The sequence below is a fragment of the Mustela erminea genome, chromosome 9 (assembly GCF_009829155.1).
Source record: "Mustela erminea isolate mMusErm1 chromosome 9, mMusErm1.Pri, whole genome shotgun sequence".
Lineage (NCBI taxonomy): Eukaryota > Metazoa > Chordata > Mammalia > Carnivora > Mustelidae > Mustela > Mustela erminea.
In genome coordinates this window covers 86,141,045-86,161,347 of record NC_045622.1, presented here as the reverse complement: position 1 = coordinate 86,161,347, position 20,303 = coordinate 86,141,045, and positions in this window count along the sequence as shown.

Genomic DNA, 20,303 nt, shown 5'->3' with positions numbered 1-20,303 from the left:
CATTGAAACAAAGGAAATCAATTCTGGTATCCAGCACCTAGTAATTAAGGAACAACGCCTCATTACTAATGAAGAGAATATGGAGTAAGGAGAGGTCTCAGCCAGAACTCCTGCCAAGCCCAGAGAACCAGCTTGGTTGGAGGAGGAGGAGGAGACAAATAGATACCAGTGAGTCAGTCAAGTTCAGTATACACTGACAGCCATCGAAGCAGAAGACAATATGGGAGTCAACACTGAACTGCGCTGAGTTTCCAGGTTCTGTGACAGTCACGACACCAAGATTAGATGCCTTGGGAATACATTACTGTGGAGAATTCAGAGCAAAAGTTCTAAATAGGCATAGGGAAGGCACTTGACCTCCATTGCTGACTCTCGTGGGTGGAGACTGCTTGGAACACTGCACTGAGAAGGGGCTGACCCTACAATCCAGTGACCAGGAGAAGGTGTGGGGAGAAGGGGGATGGTGGCAAGTGTGCCAGACATTTGTCACCTGTGGCCCACTCTGTCATGAAAACCACTCTACCAAAATGTAGGCTGTCTAGGCAACACCTGTCTTGGGTAAAATCGAGAGGAAGATGGAATTTGTTTTTAACACACCGCGCTCCCCTTGACCTTTCCCGTCGTCCCTCCTGGTCTCTGGCCCCAAATAACCTGCCGTCCTCTCACAATCAGTTCAGTCTCCCCATTTCTCCTGGACACTAATGATAAACAATGTCAAGTCCCCAGGATTACGGTGTCAAGGCAGCTGGCGTGAGATCCCTGGCGGCCCTATTCGGGGCTCAGAGCCATGTACCATTATGTCTGGGGGTGGAAGAAGGGAGACCCCGCAGAACAGGGGACCACAACCAGAGGCCACCTTTCTTCCTTCAAGACAGAAACTCGGACAAGAGGCAGAAGAACGTAGACAAGGCTGTCCTCCTTTTGCATCTGGCGTAGCCCTGAGTCTGGTCCAAAGGCAAGCCTCAAGCTCTTCACTGTGAAAACTAGAGGCCGCCCTGGGCAGGTGAGCTCCCCAGAGCAGAGAACCTTCTCCACTCTTGCTGCCAGTGCTCCCTGGGTTCAGGAGACCTATCCCAGGGTGCCGGAGGACCCCTACTCCATCTGAACCAATGGAGCCTGGAGGCCACCCTTACAAGCCTGTAGGTCCCTGGACCTACTTCCTGGACCTACTGGACCTACTTCCCTGCCAATGTCACTAGGACACTGAATAAATGATAACTACATGAAAGGATTAGAAGTCGCAGCTGGCCCTTCACGACAGCAAGTCTACCCAAGGATAGACCTTTCTGAATAGGGCTGAGGCGCGCACACTCAGTAAATGGTAGCAGCGGTTATTGTTATTAATGACGCTGCTGAGGTCTCATAGGAAAAACTTTTTCCTTGAGCCTGGCTTTTATAAAGTTGTGGGGCGCTGGACTTGAATGTGGAGCGATATCCACCAGGCCCTGAGCTCCTGACAAAAGTCGCTTTGCTCCCATCCTACGACCCGGTGGCTGGAGACCTCACTATTCTCTCTCCCGGGGCCTGGCCTGGCCTCCTTCTGCCCCCAGCCCAACCTTGACCGCAGCCTGCACCCAAGGCCACTGGGGGACAGCAGGGCCGCCATCTGGCTGCTGCGGGGCTGGCTGCCTCATCCGCGTGTGACAGTCAGGACTTTCTCTTCTCTGCCTCTTCTTGGCGCCTTCGTTTGGCACCGGGGCTGCTATTCAGTAGCTGAGTCTTCCTCAAAGTCCACAGCTCCTTCTTGGAAATGGCACAGACCTGAAAACAAGGGGCCCAAACACCTCTGCCAACAGGGACATTGCGTAATGACAGCACCGTGTTCCAGGTGCAGAGAACCCGGTTTCAGAGAGGCAACAGAAGCTCGAGACACTCGGGGAGGCTGCATGGGTGTTTAAGCTCCCTCTCATTCTCAGGGACAGATCTGGTTTTGAAAATCAGACCACCCTGGCTCCAGCCTGGATGGGCCCCTCCTTCCTCATCATCACCACACCCACAGAGACGATCTCCTTTCGGGGGACAATAGGTGGCTGTCACCTCTGTATAATATCAACAATGTCAGCAAGGAACCCACCCAAGAAATATGACCTCCCTAAATGCCTGGGATTCCACTATTAGTGATTCACTCCTTTGGTTCAGTACCACCCACTCTCTGGCCCATTCTGGGAAACACACATTCACCTGGGAAGGGTGACAGGCGGATAACTTCACCAGACATTTTCTCCTGATAGGAGAAATACATGGGTGCTTGGCCCACGGAGTTGAGGTGGGTATCACAGGAGTCAGAGAGTGGGGAAGGCTTTGTGGTCAAATTTCTTTAGTGTCATCAGGTTTCTAAGAGCTAGGCCTACTTGCCCCCTCCAACTGCCCCTGTAGCTGTTGATCCCCATGAGTCAATCACCAAAGGATTCAAAGAGGCAACATACAGAAAGGGTCAACTCGGTACCCCATGTATAATCAATACTTGACAAATGTGAGTCCGTCCTACTCCTCCCATGAATGGAAAGATACATTTGTCCTGGGGGAGAGCACTGGTTCACACCTGCTCCTCATCTTCTGGGAAAGACAAGTCAAAGAAGTCGGGTTTCTCCCCTACTCCGTTACTACATGGGCACTCCTCCGCCCCACCAGCCCACGTGGTCCACGGCTCTTTCACCACCACTGGGGGAGGGAGTGCGAGGGTCAGCTCCTTGAGCTTGAGCTACAACTTGGGTGGGGGAGATGTGGTTTCTTGGACCCAGGACTGTGAGAGATTGAGGAGCCTCTTGCTTGGTGTTGATTTTGTTCTGCTCCCCAGCTCTGCACATCCTTTCCTGTGGATCAGGTTCTTCTCTGGGCCTCAAGAGGTTGGCCTCCTGTAGACTGCATTGCCAGCCTCCTTTACCCTCTGCCTTCTAGGGACACTCAGCCAATTGGAGGTTCCAGGAGGAGATTAGGAGGCAGGAGGAGAGAGAGACGAGTGATTTATTGCCCTTACTTCTTTCCTACTGGGCCAGGTTATGGCAGCAGCTGGTCCCCCAAGCAATGGTCACGGATCCCATGAAGCAGCCCCACTCCCTTGGCTCCAGTGCTCACTGGGGTAATCTGTCTAGAGACTAGAAAAAACTTCTCATTCTTGCTAGTCCCTGGGGACACCCCATCTGTTACTGACCTTCACCCCTTTATTTCCCATCCACCAGGGTTTATTGTACAGACCAAATGGGATTCCATGCGCGGTCTCTTCACCAAGCCTTGTTGAGAAATGAAACACCCCTCAGAACTCCCCTCTGGAGAAGACCATGTAGATCAAGATCCAAATCAACCTGGAGTGGTCACTCTGACCTCACAGCTTGGATCTGCTGATTCTCTATTTTGTGCTAAACATGGGTTTTCTCATTTAATCCTCCCAACAGAGGTGTAGAAAGATCACATAACTTGCCCCAGTTCACATAGTTGTATTTGAAAACTGCATAGTAGTGCTAGTACGTATATCAGGAAGTCGGTACTCAGTTCAACTTTTGGACTCTCAGTCAAATACTGGAGTCAAGTATTCCACTTCAGCCTCACTTCTCTTCATTGCAATCTAGTGGGACAGATATTTCTAAGTTTATCTTCCAAAGGCAGGCTCCGTTCAAAGAGCTATTTATCATCTTATTTGATGAAGTTGGGGAAGATGACTCCAAGATGATCTACTGCCTTAACATATTTAAATATGCATATCCTCAAGGTAACACACAAAAAGTAATATTAATGGTGGAAATTTTAAGGGCCAGGTTAGCCCAGCAAGGGAGATATTGATGGAGAAGGAAATCTTGCTGATTCCTCAAGCACACCACACAGATATCTAGATTATAGCTCCAAATCCTTTAATAGGCAAGGTGTACCTATTGGCATTGGAGGAGCTCTTGGATCTTTGCCTTCAGAGTGCAAAATAAAACCTAGAATCAAAGATTTAATGCAAATCCTTCTTAGTACAATCGAAGATGGGTTGGAGGTCCAGAGAATCCCCATCCCTTCTCCAAGGTGGCACAGACAGTAAAGGCAGAGCTGTGGTTCAGATTGAGGTCACCTGAATGTGGCTTCTACTAATCACTTTGCAGACAAGTACCTGACAACAAGCCTCTGGGAAGTTTCATCTTCAGATCCCTCCAGCTGTCCTAGAGGCACCCCCATGGTTCTGCATACCTCACCTACACACTTCCCAACCCCATGGCTGGCTTCCTGGGCACACTCCTGAAGGCACTGAGTACATGTCTTTGTAGACAGCTAGTGAGCATGTCAGGAAGTCAACCCAACTCTGCAGGATTGAGAGAAGTTTGAGATTTAGCCTGCCCTGGGGGAAGCAAATAGGAAGCTGTCAGTGCTATGCTTATCTCTGCAGGACTGAAAGAAGGCACACAATTGCACCAAGGCATAAACTTCTTGCACCACCAAGAGGATACAAGAAGTATAAAACAGATGAAGCCAATAGAAAATATCTGATAAAGTCAAAGAATCCCTAACAGGGCTGATGGAAGGCACTACTCTCCCAAAGCCAGTCAGTAAACTCTGGAGGAGGTGACTCCTTCTTCAAATGTGAAGACAGCAATGCAAGATTTCAAGGAGCATGAAAAATCCAGGAAACATGACACCACCAAAGGACCACAGTAATTTTCCAGTAAGCAGCCCCAAAGTAATGGAGATCTGTGATGTGTGCAATAAGTAATTCAAAGTCATTGCCTTAAGAAAGTTCAGTGAGCTACAAGAAAACACAGAAAGACAATTCAATGAAATCAGGAAAACAATACACAAAAAAACCAGAAAGCTTAACAGAGATATACAAATCATTAAAAAATAACCAAGCAGAAAAATTCTGGAACTGAACAATACAATGAATGAAATGAAAGATGCAATGGAGAGCATCACCAGCAGGATGGAGTAAGCAAAAGAAAGAATCTGTGAAGACAAAGACACATCATTTTCACTTATCCAGTCAGAGAAGGACAAAGATAAAAGAGTGAAAAAAGTTTTGTGAATTAATGGGATGTTATCAAGCAAACAATCTAAGCATTATTAGAACTTCAGATGGAAAAGAAAGAAGAAGGTGGTAACCCTTATTTAAAGAAATAATGGCTGAGAAATTCCCAAATCTGAGGAGAAATTTAGATACCCAAGTTCATGATAGTCATAGATTCCCCGAAAGATCCAACCCAAAAAGATCTCCAAGACACATTTTAATGTAACTGTCTAATATCAAAGACAAAGAGAATTTTTAAAGCAGAAAAGAGAAAAAAAATCCAAGGGAACAAGGGAACCTCCATAAGACTATATCAGTGGACTTCTGAGCAGAAACTTTGCAGGTCGGGAGAGAGCAGGTTGATGTATGTAAAGCACTGAAGGAAAAAAACTGCCAACCAAGAATACATTACCTAACAAAGCTGTCATTCAGCAATGAAGGAGAAATAAAGACTCTCCCAAACAAACAAAAGCTGAAGTGGTTCATGGTTAGACCTGCCTTACAAGAAATGCTGCAGGTTCTCAATCCTTACAAGTTCTTCAGGCTAAAATGAACGCATGCCAACTAGTAACATGAAAACCTAGAGCCCATTGGTAAAGGTAAGTATATAGTCAATTCAGAAGACTCTAATACTGTAATATGGTGTATGTACATCACTAAACTCTAGTATAAAAGGTTAAATGACAAAAGCTATAGTTTATTAAAAATAACTATAGCTACAATAATTGGTGACTGCATATACAACATGTAAATCATGATACCAAAAATAAAATGTGAGGTGGGAGTAGAAGGGTAGAGTTTTTGTATGCAGTCGAAGTTAAGTAGTTATCAGCTTTAAATAGACTGTTATAACTATAAGATGTTTTACGTAAGCCTCCTGGTGATCACAAAACAAAACCTGTAATAGATACATAAAAGATAAAGAGAATGGAATCAAAGCATACCACTACCAAAAATTATCAATTCATAAAGGAAGACACAAAAGAGGAAGAAAGGAACAAAAGAACTACAAAACAGCCAGAAAACAATAAATGGAATCAGTAAATCCTTATTTATCAATAATTACTTTCTATCTAAATGGGTTAAATTCCCCAATGGAAAGGCATAGAGTGGCTGAACATACAGAAAAGATCCAACTACATGTTGCCTACAAAAGATTGATTTTAGCTTTAAACGCATACACAGACACAAAGGAAAAACTGGGAAAAAATATTCTATGCAAATGGAAAACAGAAAAGAGCAGAGTAGCTATAATTATATCAGACAAGTAGACTTTAAGTCAAAAACTGCAACAAAAGACAAGGAAGGTCATTTCATAATGCTTACAAAATCAATTCATCAAGAGGATATAACAATTGTAAACATATATGCACCAACATCCATTTACCTACATAAGTAAATACTAACAGATTTAAACAATACAATAATAGTAGGGAACTTCAATACTTCACTTTCAACAATGGATACATTATCCAGTCAGAAAATCAGTAAGGAAACACTGCACTTGAACTTTACATTTGAACCAAATGGACCTATCAGACATATATGAAACATTTTATCCAACAGCCACAGAATATAAATTCTGTTCAGGCACACATGGAACATCCCTCAGGATAGATTATACATTAGATCACAAAACAGGTCTTAAATTTAAGAGCATTAAAATCATACAGGTATCTTTTCCAAACACAATGATATAAAACTAGAAAATAACAACAGAAGGGAAACTGGAAAATTCATGAACATGTGGAAATTAAACAACACACTCTTAAACAAATAATGAGTCAAAAAAGAAATCAAAAGGGACATTAAAAAATATCTTGAAACAAATGGAAACACAGCATATCAGATCTAATAGGATATAGCAAGATCCAGCTGTAAGAGGGAGGTTTATAGCAATAAATGCCTACATTATGAAAAAGATAGATCTCAAATAAACAACCTAACTCTATACCTCAAGGAGCTAGGAAAAGAACAAAACAAGTCAACAAAAGGAATGAAATTTTAAAAGAGCAGAGCAGAAATCAATGAAATAGACCAGAAAAATAATAGAAAAACTAAGAACTGGATTTTTTTAAAAGATAAAATTGACAAGCCTGCAGCTAGACTAAATAAAAGAAAAGAGAGAAGACTCAAATAAATAAAATGAAAGAGGAAATATAACAACAGATACCATATAAATACTAAGAATCATAAAAGACTACTATGAACAATTATGGGCCAACAGATTGCATAACCTAGAAGAAGTGGATAAATTCCTGGAAACATGCAACCTCCTCAAACTGAATCACAAAGAAATAGAAAATCTGAACAGACCAATAATGAGTAAGAACAACTCAGTAATCAAAAACCTCCTAAAAAACAAAATCCCAGGACTGGATTTTTTTTTAATTTTTTATTTTTTATAAACATATATTTTTATCCCCAGGGGTACAGGTCTGTGAATCACCAGGTTTACACACTTCACAGCACTCACCAAAGCACATACCCTCCCCAATGTCCAGGACTGGATTTAATGGTGAATTCTACCAGACATTTAAAGAATTAATTCCAGGGCACCTGGGTGGCTCAGCAGTTTAAGCCTCTGCCTTCAGCTTGGGTCATGATCCCGGGGTCCTGGGATCAAGCCCCACATCAGGCTCTCTGCTCGGCAGGGAGCCTGCTTCCTCCCTCTCTCTCTGCCTGCCTCTCTGCCTACCTGTCATCTCTCTCTCTCTCTCAAATAAATAAATAAAATATTTTAAAAAATAAAAATAAAAAATAAAGAATTAATTCCAATCCCTTTCAACCTCTTCCCAAAAACTGAAGAGGAGGGAAACACTCTTAAACTCACTTTTTTAAAGCCAACATCACTTTGATACCAAAGCCAGGCAATAACACTACAAGAATAAAATAGTCCAATATCCCTGATGAATATAGATACGAATATCCTCAACAAAACGCTGGCAAACACAATCTAACAACACGTTAAAAAGATCACATGCCATTATCAAGCTGCATTCACCCCTGGGAGGCAAGGATGAGTCAACATAGGCAAATCAATAAATATGATACGCCGTATTAACAGAATGAAGGATAAAAACCATATCATTATCTCAGTGGAAGCTGAAAATGCATTAACAGAATTCAACATTCTTTCATGATACGGACTCTCAAGAAATTAGATATAGAAGGAATGTACTTTGGCATAAGAAAGGCCACCTATGAAAGCCCACAGCTAACATACTCAACAGTGAAAAGCTGAAAACTTTTCCTCTAATATCAGGAACAAGATAAGAACATCTACTTTTGCCACTTCTATCCAACTAGAAATCCTAGGCAGAGCAAGTAAGTAAGAAAAAAAAAAGCTATCCATCAGAGTGGTAAAAATGCCTCTGTTTGCAGGTGACATGATCTTACATAGAGAAAATCCTGAAGACTTCATCCAAGTACTGTTAGAACTAATAAACAAATTCAGTGAAGTTGAAGGATACAAAATTAATATACAAAAATCAGTTGCATTTCTATACATGGACAGCACACTCAGAAAGTGAAATTGGGAAAACAATCCCATTTATAATAGCATCAAAAACAATAAAATACTTAGGAATAAATTTAATCAAGGAGGTGACAGATCTGAACACTGGAAACCATAAAACACTGATAAAAGAAATTGAAAAAGGCACAAATAAATGAAAAGATGTCACATATTCATGGACTGGAAGAGTTAATTGTTGAAATGTTCATCCCACCTTAAGCAATCTGCAGATTCAATGTGATCCCTTTCAAAATTCCATTGATTTTTTCATGGAAATAGAAAAAGCAATTCTAAAATTTGTATGGAATTACGAAAGACATTGAGTAGCCAAAGCAATCTTGAAAAAGAAAAAGCTGGAGACACCCCTTCATGATTTCAAACCATATTACAAAGCTATAGAAATCCAAACAGTAAGTACTGACCAAAAGTCAGACATACAGCTCAGTGGAACAGAATAGTAAGCCCATATATAAACCCACACATATTTAGTCACTACCTTTCACCAGGACACCAAGAATATACAATGGGGGAAGAACAGTTTACTTAAAAAATGGTGTTAGGAAAACTAAATACCCACATTCAAAAGAATGAAACTGGACTCTTCTTTAATACCACTCACAAAAATTAGCTCAAAATGGGTTAAAGACTTAAATGTAAGACCTGAAACCATAAGACTTCTAGAAGAAAACATAGGAAAAAATCTCCTCATCATTAGTCTTAGCAATGATTTCTTGGCTATGACACCAACAGCTCAGGCAACAAAAGCAAAATAAATAAATGGGACCACATCAAATTAAAAAGTTTCTGCACAGCACAGGAAGCAACAGATGAAAAGACAACCTACAGAATAGAAGAAAAGAATTGCAAACCATGTATCTAATAAAGAAGCAATATCCAAAATATAGAAGAAACTCCTATCACTCAATACGGAAAAAAAAAGTCTGATTTTAAAATAGACAAAGGACGTGTTAAGATAGCTTTTATCAAAAAAGCAATATATATTAAGTGTTGGTAATAATGTGTGGGAAAGAACCCTTGTATACTACTGATGGGAATATAAATGGGTAGAGCCATTATGGAAAACAGTATGGAGATTCCTCAAGAAATTAAAAATAGAATCACCACATGATCCAGCAATCCTGCATCTGTGTATTAGTCAAAGGAGATAAAATCAGTTTCTTGGGGGCGCCTGGGTGGCTCAGTGGGTTAAAGCCTCTGCCTTCGGCTCAGGTCATGATCCCAGGGTCCTGGGATCAAGCCCCGCATCAGGCTCTCTGCTCAGCAGGGAGTTTGCTTCCGCTTCCTCCTCTCTCTCTGCCTACTTGTGATTTCCGTCTGTCAAATAAAAAAATCTAAAATATAAAAAAAATCAGTTTCTTGAAGAGATATCTGCCCTCTTGTGTTCACTGTAGCATTATTCACATAGCAAAGATACAGAAACGAGCCAAATATCTGTGAAGGGATGAATGGATGAAGAAAATGTGGTGTATATATAGCAGAAGAGTATTCAGCCATGAGAAAGAAGGAAACCCTCCCATTTGCTAAGCAAAATTAGCCAGAGAAAAAGACTATACAATCTCACTTATATAGGGATCTTTAAAAAATAAATAATTTTTTTTTTTAAAGGCCAACTCATAGAAACAAAGCAGAATGGTGGTTATCAGAGGTGGGGAGGTTAAGGAGTCAGCAAGAAGCTGGTCAAGGGTATAAATCTTCAGCTACAAGAAGAATCATCTCTGGGGATCTGATGTACAACATGGCGACCATTGTGGATAATACTGTGATGTATTTTTAAAATTTGCTAAGATAGGAGAACTTAAGCATTTTCACTACACACAAAGAAAAAGAAGAAAGAAAAGAAAAATAGGTAAGTTTGTGAAGCGATAGATGTGTTAGTTAATAGAACCGTGGAAACCATCTCAAAGAGTATGTCAAATCATCGTGTTGTACACTTTAAATATATACAATTTTGTCAATTACACCTCAATAAAGCTGGGGGAAAGCAACAAGTTGAGGCCCCCTGAGCCTTTGACCAGTGTTGCTTCTGTCATATATATAATGCCAGCTTTGAATCTTGGCAGAGAAGGTTCACCTTCCTGGACCACTGGGGAGCCACTGAGTATTACAGAGGACTCTGAGAGCAGCAGGCTGTTTGAAGCAAGGAGAATGTGTGCTACATGCTCGCAGCATTTAAGATTGTGAAAGACAGGCTTGAAATGAAATCTAATGATCAGTATTCACTTTTATGGCATGGTTTATAAAAATAGACAGTCCTCGTAAAGAGCAGCCGTTGCCAACCAAAAGCCTGTTAAGTGTCCAGAGATTTTATTTCAGAGCTAACAACTTGAGTTCCTCACATGTCTCCACTAATGACGCCCCGCGAGAACTTAAGCCTCTAGCTTCAATGTCTTGTGCCTCATTTTCCGTCTGTAAAGAAGGGATAATGACACTAGCTGCTGGATCATGTTGGCAACATGCTCGGAAATCCCCAGATCAAAGGTGCTCTGCCTGGACCCAATAAGATGATGACGGGGCTTGCCATCATTACTGTTGTTATTATTACTGTTGTTGTTGGGGGCACCCATCTTGCAGCCCAGGAAGTAGGCATGACTCCCATGGCTGATTCAGCACCAAGACAGACTAAGGAGGAGTTTCAGTGCTGGGGGAGCCATTGATATAGAGAGGGCCCATTTCAATAACATCACACGATGGCACGTTGCCAGGCTCCCCATGGAGAGTGAGGTGCTCTACTCCCTCAGAGTAAGACCATGCCCAGCACATCTCCAAGAAATAAATTATCTGTCTTTGGAGAAGGAGGTCACAGAGGAAGATCATATCATTTCTCTGGCTATATGATTTCTGTCATCACACAGCTGGCTGAAAAGTCCTGGGACCATAGCCAGGAAGCTTTAGATTTGAGTCCCAGCTCTACCAACTAGACTCTGGTAGCCTTGAACATAAGCCATCATTTCTCAGGATCATCATTTCCTGATTATAAAATAGATGGTTTTACTTTTTTTTTTTTAATTTCTTTTCAGCATAACAGTATTCATTGTTTTTTGCACCACACCCCAGTGCTCCATGCAATCTGTGCCCTCTATAATACCCACCACCTGGTTCCCCCAACCACCCAGTCCCTGCCCCTTCAAAACCCTCAGATTGTTTTTCAGAGTCCACAGTCTCTCATGGTTCACTTCCCCTTCCAATTTCCCTCAACTCCCTTCTCCTCTCCATCTCCCTTTGTCCTCCATGCTATTTGTTATGCTCCACAAATAAGTGAAACCATATGATAATTGACTCTCTCTGCTCTACTTATTTCACTCAGCATAATCTCTTCCAGTCCTGTCCATGTTGCTACAAAAGTTGGGTATTCATCCTTTCTGATGGAGGCATAATACTCCATAGTGTATATGGACCACATCTTCCTTATCCATTTGTCCGTTGATGGGCATCTTGGTTCTTTCCACAGTTTGGCATAATACTCCATAGTGTATATGGACCACATCTTCCTTATCCATTTGTCCGTTGATGGGCATCTTGGTTCTTTCCACAGTTTGGCAACTGTGGCCATTGCTGCTATAAACATTGGGGTACAAATGGCCCTTCTTTTCACTACATCTGTATCTTTGGGGTAAATACCCAGTAGTGCAATTGCGGGGTCATGGGGAAGCTCTATTTTTAATTTCTTGAGGAATCTCCACACTGTTTTCCAAAGTAGCTGCACCAACTTGCATTCCCACCAACAGTGTAAGAGGGTTCCCCTTTCTCTACATCCTCTCCAACACACGTTGTTTCCTGTCTTGCTAATTTTGGCCATTCTAACTGGTGTAAGGTGGTATCTCAATGTGGTTTTAATTTGAATCTCCCTGAGGGCTAGTGATGATGAACATTTTTTCATGTGTCTGATAGCCATTTGTATGTCTTCATTGGAGAAGTGTCTGTTCATATCATCTGCCCATTTTTTGATATGATTGTCTGTTTTGTGTGTGTTGAGTTTGAGTTCTTTATAGATCCTAGATATCAACCTTTTGTCTGTACTGTCATTTGCAAATATCTTCTCCCATTCCGTGGGTTGCCTCTTTGTTTTTTTGACTGTTTCCTTTGCTGTGCAGAAGCTTTTGATCTTGATGAAGTCCCAAAAGTTCATCTTTGCTTTTGTTTCCTTTGCCTTTGGAGATATATCTTGAAAGAAGTTGCTGTGGCTGATATCGAAGAGGTTACTGCCTATGTTCTCCTCTAGGATTCTGACGGATTCCTGTCTCACATTGAGGTTTTTTATCCATTTTGAGTTTGTCTTTGTGTACGGTGTAAGAGAATGGTCGAGTTTCGTTCCTCTACATATAGCTGTCCAGTTTTCCCAGCACCATTTATTGAAGAGACTATCTTTTTCCACTGCATATTTTTTCGTGTTTTGTCGAAGATTATTTGACCATAGAGTTGAGGGTCCATATCTGGGCTCTCTACTCTGTTCCACTGGTCTATGTGTCTGTTTTTATGCCAGTACCATGCTGTCTTGGTGATCACAGCTTTGTAGTAAAGCTTGAAATCAGGTAGCGTGATGCCCCCAGTTTTATTTTTGTTTTTCAACATTTCCTTAGCAATTCATGGTCTTTTCTGATTCCATACAAATTTTTGGATTATTTGCTCCAGCTCTTTGAAAAATACCAGTGGAATTTTGATCAGAATGGCATTAAAAGTATAGATTGCTCTAGGCAGTATAGACATTTTAACAATGTTTATTCTTCTGATCCAAGAGCATGGAATGGTCTTCCATCTTTTTGTGTCTTCTTCAATTTCTTTCATAGTGTTCTATAGTTCCTCGAGTACAGTTCCTTTGCCTCTTTGGTTAGGTTTATTCCCAGGTATCTTATGGTTCTTGGTGCTATAGTAAATGGAATTGATTCTCTAATTTCCCTTTCTGTATTTTCATTGTTAGTGTATAAGAAAGCCACTGATTTCTGTACATTGACTTTGTATTCTGCCATGTTGCTGAATTACTGTATGAGTTCTAGTAGTTTGGGGGTGGAGTCTTTTGGGTTTTCCATATAAAGAATCATGTCATCTGCAAAGAGAGAGAGTTTGACTTCTTCATTGCCAATTTGGATACCTTTTATTTCTCTTTGTTGTCTGATTGCTGTTGCTAGGACTTCTAATACTATGTTGAACAAGAGTGGTGAGAGTGGGCATCCTTGTCATACTCCTGATCTCAACGGGAAGGCTGCAAGCTTTTTCCCATTGAGGATGATATTTGCTGTGGGTCTTTCAGAGATAGATTTGATGACGTTCAGGAATGTTCCCTCTATCCCTATACTTTGAAGCGTTTTAATCAGGAACAGATGCTAGATTTTGTCAAATGCTTTTTCTGCATTGATTGAGAGGACCATGTGGTTCTTCTCTCTTATTGATTTGTTCTATCACATTGATTGATTTGCGAATGTTGAACCATCTTTGTAGCCCAGAGATGAATCCCACCTGGACATGGTGGATAATCTTTTTAATGTGGTGTTGGATCCTGTTTGCTAGGATCTTGTTGAGAATCTTAGCATCCATATTCATCAGTGATATTGGTCTGAAATTCTCCTTTTTGGTAGGGTCTTTGCCTGGTTTGGGGATCAGGGTAATGCTGGCTTCATAGAAAGTCTGGAAGTTTTCCTTCTGCTTCAATTTTTTGAAACAGCTTCAGGAGAATAGCTGTTATTTCTTCTTTGAAAGTTTGGTAGAATTCCCCAGGGAATCCATCAGGTCCTGGGCTCTTGTTTTTTGGGAGGTTTTTGATCACTGTTTCAATCTTGTTACTACATATCGGTCTATTCAGGTTGTCAATTTCTTCCTGGTTCAATTTTGGGAGTTTATAGTTTTCCAGGAATGCATCCATTTCATCTAGGTTGCTTAGCTTATTGGCATATAACTGTTGATAATAACTTCTGATGATTATTTCTACTTACTTGGTGTTAGTTGTGATCTCTCCCTTTTCATTCATAATTTTATTAATTTGGGCTTTCTCTCTTTTCTTTTGGATTAGTGTGGCCAATGGTTTAACAATCTTATTGATTCTTTCAAAAAACCAGCTTCTAGTTTAATTGATACATTCTACTGTATCTCTGGTTTCTACCTCATTGATCTCTGCTCTAATCTTGATTATTTCCCTTCTTATGTGTGGAGTTTGTTTGATTTGTTGTTGATTCTCCAGTACTTTAAGATGTAGAGACAGCTGGTGTATTCTGGATTTTTCAATTTCTTTTGAGGGAGGCTTGGATGGCTATGTATTTCCCCCTTAGGACCGCCTTTGCTGTATCCCATAGGTTTTGGACCAAAGTGTCTTCATTCTCATTGTTTTCCATGAATTCTTTCAGTTCTTTTTTGATCTCCTGGTTGATACAAGCATTCTTTTTTTTTAATTTATTTTTTATTTTCAGCATAACAGTATTCATTGTTTTTGCACCACACCCAGTGCTCCATGCAATCCGTGCCCTCTATAATACCCACCACCTGGTACCCCGACCTCCCACCCCTAGCCCCTTCAAAATCCTCAGATTGTTTTTCAGAGTCCATAGTCTCTCATGGTTCACCTCCCCTTCCAATTTCCCCCAACTCCCTTCTCCTCTCTATCTCCCCATGTCCTCCATGCTATTTGTTATGCTCCACAAATAAGTGAAACCATATGATCCGAGCATTCTTAAGCAAGGTGGTCTTTAGCTTCCAGGTGTTTGAGTTCTTTCTGAACTTTTCCTTGTGATTGAGCTACAGTTTCAAAGCATTGTGATCTGAGAATATGCAGGGAATAATCTCGGTCTTTTGGTATCAGTTGAGTCCTGATTTGTGACCCAGTATGTGGTCTATTCTTGAGAAGGCTCCATGTGCACTTGAGAAGAATGAGTATTCTGTTGTTTTAGGGTGGAATGTTCTGTATATATCTATGAGGTCCATCTGGTCCAATGTGTCATTCAATGCTCTTATTTCTTTATTGATTTTCTGCTTCGATGATCTATCTGAGAGAGGCATGTTAAGATCTCCTACTATTAATGTATTCATATCAATATGACTCTTTATCTTGATTAACAGTTTTCTTATGTAATTGGCTGCTCCCATATTGGGGGCATAGATATTTACAATTGTTAGATCATCTTGGTGGATAGTCCCTTTAGAATGATGTAGTGTCCTTCTGTATCTCTGACTACAGTCTTTAGTTTAAAATCTAATTTATCTGATATGAGAATCGCTACCCCAGCCTTCTTTTGAGGCCCATTGACATGAAAGATGCTTCTCCATCCCTTCACTTTCAGTCTGGGTGTTTCTTTAGGTTCAAAATGGGTCTCTTATAGACAACATATGGATGGATGGGTCCTGTCATTTTATCCAATTTGCAGCCCTGTGTCGTTTTATGGGTGCATTTAGGCCATTCACATTGAGAGTGATTATTGATATGTTTTTATTGACATCGTGTTACCTTTGAAGTCTTTCCTTCTGTAGATTGTCTCTATATTTCTGTTCAATGCTTTTCTTAGGATTTTTCCTCTTTTATAGTACCCCCTTAATATTTCCTGCAGTGTTGGCTTGGTGGTTGCATAGTCTTTTAAGCCTTGCTGGTCTTGGAAACTTTTTATCTCTCCATCCATTTTGAATGTAAGTCTTGCTGGATAAAGTATTCTTGGCTGCATGTTCTTCTCATTTAGTGCCCTGAATATATCTTGCCAGCCCTTTCTGGCTTGCCAAGTCTCTGTGGACAGGTCTGACGTTATTCTGATGGGCTTTCCTCTGTAAGTAAGGAGCCTCTTTGTCCTAGCGGCTTTCAAGAGATTATATCTACAATTATAATTCCTCAATTTGACTACAAGGTGCCTTGATGGTTTTTTGGAATCTATAATCTTGGGTGGAGATCATTCGGCCTCTAGTACATGAACGCTCGTTCCATTCGCGTGATTGGGAAAATTTTCATGAAGAACTTGTTCCACTATATCTTCTAGACTTCATTCTTTCTCCTCCCCTTCAGGGATTCCAATAATTCTGACGTTGGAACGTTTCATGGCATCATTTATTTCCCTGATTTTGTTTTCGTGGCTTGTAAGCTGTTTGTTCCAGGCGTCCTCCTGATCCTTTCTCTCTATCTGTTTGTCCTCCAGATCACTAATTCTATCTTCTGTCTCAGTTACCCTAGCTTTTAGAGAATTTAGATTAGATTGGAACTCATTGAGAGCATTGTGAACCTCATCCCTGGTAGCTTTCAGCTCTGCCCTAACATTGTGAACTTCATCCCTAGTTGCTTTCAGTTCTGCCCTAATCAATTCTGTTTGGTCATCCATGGCTTTCTCCAACCTAGCTATTGCCTGGATAATTGTTAGCCTGAATTCTCTTTCTGACATATTGTCTATGTTGATAGTCATTAGCTCCGTTGCAGAAGGCTCATCCTCATCCTCTGTATTTTATTTCTGTTGGGCATTCCTCCTCCTAATCATTTTGGTGAGAGATGACTGAATGGATGTAGCTGGATGTATCGACCACCCTGGAATGCTTCTGAGCAATCAGGGTTCCCCACCCAAATGAGAGAAAAAAGAAAAGAAAAAGAAAAAAAAGAGAGAGAGAGAGGGAAAAAAGGGAAGATAAAAGAGAAGGTTCAGCCCAAATGGGCCCCAAGGTAAGACTGATGAAGTATACAAACAAAAACAGACAAACAAAAAGACTGATAAAAGTATATGAATATATATATATATATATATATATATATATATATATATATATATATATACACACACACACACACACACACACAAATAAAGGAAGAACCTGGTCAAAAAGAACCCCAAGTATAAGATTTATATACTATCAGGGCAAACACAAAAACACAGAAACACTGGTGGAAGAAAAAGATGGGAGAGTGGTTATAAATTCTCAGTGTGGGCTAGGAAGGTTGTTTTGATTCTTCCTGGATGTGTCTTGATATCTTTGTTAAAGGACTCAACTTTCCTAAGATAAAAAGGGATTAAAAATTGGTTTACCTATAGGGGTAGCATTGATTGGGGAAAGGGGATTACCTCGAAGTTTAACTCTATATGAATATTAGAAAATAAATATAAAAAAGGAATAAACTGGACTAAACTAAACTAAAATTTAGGAAAAAAATTTAAAAAATAGAAATGCAAAAGAAAAACACAGGTGTGTGTATCAAAAAGTTCAGGTTAGAAGGTTATTATGGAATTTGATGTACTGGACATCTCACTGTGATGGTAAATAGGTTAAAAAATTATTTATATATTAAAAAAATGAACCAGAATAGTGGGAACGTGTTAAAAATAAAAGTTGTCATATGAAGTAGTGGTTGTTCTCTTGTAGTCTTTTTTTTTTTTTTTTTTTTCCTAGTTGGTTTTCTGGGCGAGGGGCCTGCCACGTGGGTTTTCAGTCAATGATGTTCCCAAAGTTAAGTCCTCCAGCCCCCCCCTCAAGGGGTGGGCTTTGAGGAAACCGATTTTTTTCAGGCTTTTGTTCTCTGGAGGTTTTTATGTTTGTTCACTTTTTATTTTTTTCTCTCGCCTTGACCGCTTTTGATGGTTTTTGTAGGTTTAGAGGAAAGCAAACTGCACCCTGACCCCTCTCTCAGAGAGAAGCTTCAGTCTGGTCCCCTGTGGGTGTTGCAGAGCCCATATAAATTCCCCCTTGGCTGCTGGCAGAGCAGGTTCCAAGTCGCGGTCCCTGGGGATGCAGGATCTTCTGCTTGTACAAAACCACTGCAGTGGCAGCTGTCTGGGCAGCTCCAGACCACCAGAGAGGTTCCAAGCAGCGATCGCACACTGAGATTTTCCCGCTGGCCTGGGCTGGGAGTGCCTGGTCTTTCTGGGTCTAAGAGCGCCGGACTTGCACGCACCTCTCTCAGGGAGGCTGTGGATCGTGAGCGTCTCAGGCTCTGAGAGCAGGATGCGGTCCGAGAGCACCATGCTGGGCCTTCGTGCAGGCTCTCAGGAGAGGGTGAGGGGTGTGCACTTCTCAGGCTCTGTAGCTTGGCTCAGCGGTCTGCCAACTGGCGAAGCTACCAGCCCATCACAGGAGCCAGACCCCATGCGTTCGGGCGCCCTGGCGGCTCAGGGACCAAGACCTGGTTTCTCCACTGCACTCTCTCTGGCTCAGCGCCAGGGGTGGCTCTCCTGGGTCTGGGGACTTAAGCCCCTGTCCCTAGCCGCCTGGATTCCCACAATCCCCACCCCCACCCCCAATCCTTTGCTCTTTCTGAGTGCTTTCAACCAGTTTCCAAGTTAATACTGGTCCCCAGACGCAGGGCACTCTCATATTAGGGGTTTTACTTTCCAATGGGTCGCCTCTGGTGGCTCCCTCCCCCTTTTGTTTATCATCCGACATCAGTTCCCGGTTCCCACTCCGCTTTACCTGCCCACTGGCTTCTTCTGCCCCTGTAGAGATCCAAATGTGTATAATTCTGATCGCAGGCTGATTTCATGGGTGATTGGAGTTCTTTGGTAGGTCATCAGCTCACTTTAGGGTACAGGTTGAAATGGTGCCTCCTCCTACTTCCCCTCCATCTTGTCTTCCAAATAGAAGATTTTCCTAAAGTGATGGGTTGATCTCCTAGTTCTGATTTTCACAGTTACCAATAAATAAATAAATTCATTAATTAATAAAAAAACAACAAGGGACTCTACCCAGAGAAAGCCTTGACTGGCACATTTCTCCATAGTTTAATGACAGTACCAGTCTCTGCTCTTCCAACAGGCCACTGGCCCCTCACCACCCTTGAGTGGTTATGTTCTAAGTCTGGAACAAGGAAATGTACTGAACTTGTTTTGGAATTTATCAGCAAACTCAAAATAGAAAGCCAAATTCTAGGTATCAGCAAGTGCTTACTGTTGTTTTCAAAATATGTTCATGCAGGACCATTACCTTACTTTATATGGCCTGTGTACAAAAGGTGCCCCACCTGGGTGGATGAATTTGAGAAGAAGTCTCCTCTGGGTACATGCTGCTTTGTAGACATATGGCTTATAAGCAGACTATACTTTGCACATAGAAAGAGGCAACCCTATTCCCAGATGGGTACAGCCTTGTGCTAGAGCCCAAGTCTTGATGAGCAGAACACAAGCTAGATTTCAGCTCTCACAGAGTGCCTTGGTCAGTACTGTTGTGCAGCCTGCACACTGCACAACCATACATGGCAGCCTTGTATCTGTTGAGTCCTAAATGTTCCATAGAGTCCCTTTATGAACCTCAGATGATTGCGGGGAGGCATCCTACCCACCCCACCAACTGATTTTTATTTACTTTACATGATATTGGCCATCCACGAAAATTTTTGCTTGAGCAAAACGGGATTTTAAATAATTCAATAACTACTATGCATAGGTAACATAGGAATAAATAAAAGAAGATTGATTTTGTTTGGGAATATGCAAAGGTTCAAACCTAGAAAACAGACTTTCTCAGGCCAAGGCAGTTTAGAGAAACTGACTTGGTAAGGATTTTCAATCAATGTGAACTCAGGACTGCAAAAATTCCTTCCTTCCCCACCCCACACTGCTTTCTCAAACAGTGTACTTTCTGCCTGGGATTCCTATCCTGGCCATTGTAGAATGACTAATCTAGTTACTTTCAAGTAAACTAAGTGAAAAAGAGTAGTTTTTAATCACCATTTTGGTTCAGTGTGTGTTGCATGTATATAGGTGTTAAGGGTGTGTGTTATGGGAATGTTACCCTGCATATATGGTAAGAAAGAAATTACTGCACTGTCTCCACCTGTCTTTCTCCCATGCTGGCCTCTGGCTTCAAATGTAACTCACCTCATCTCATCCTTACTTGTGCTCCATGCTAGAAAAT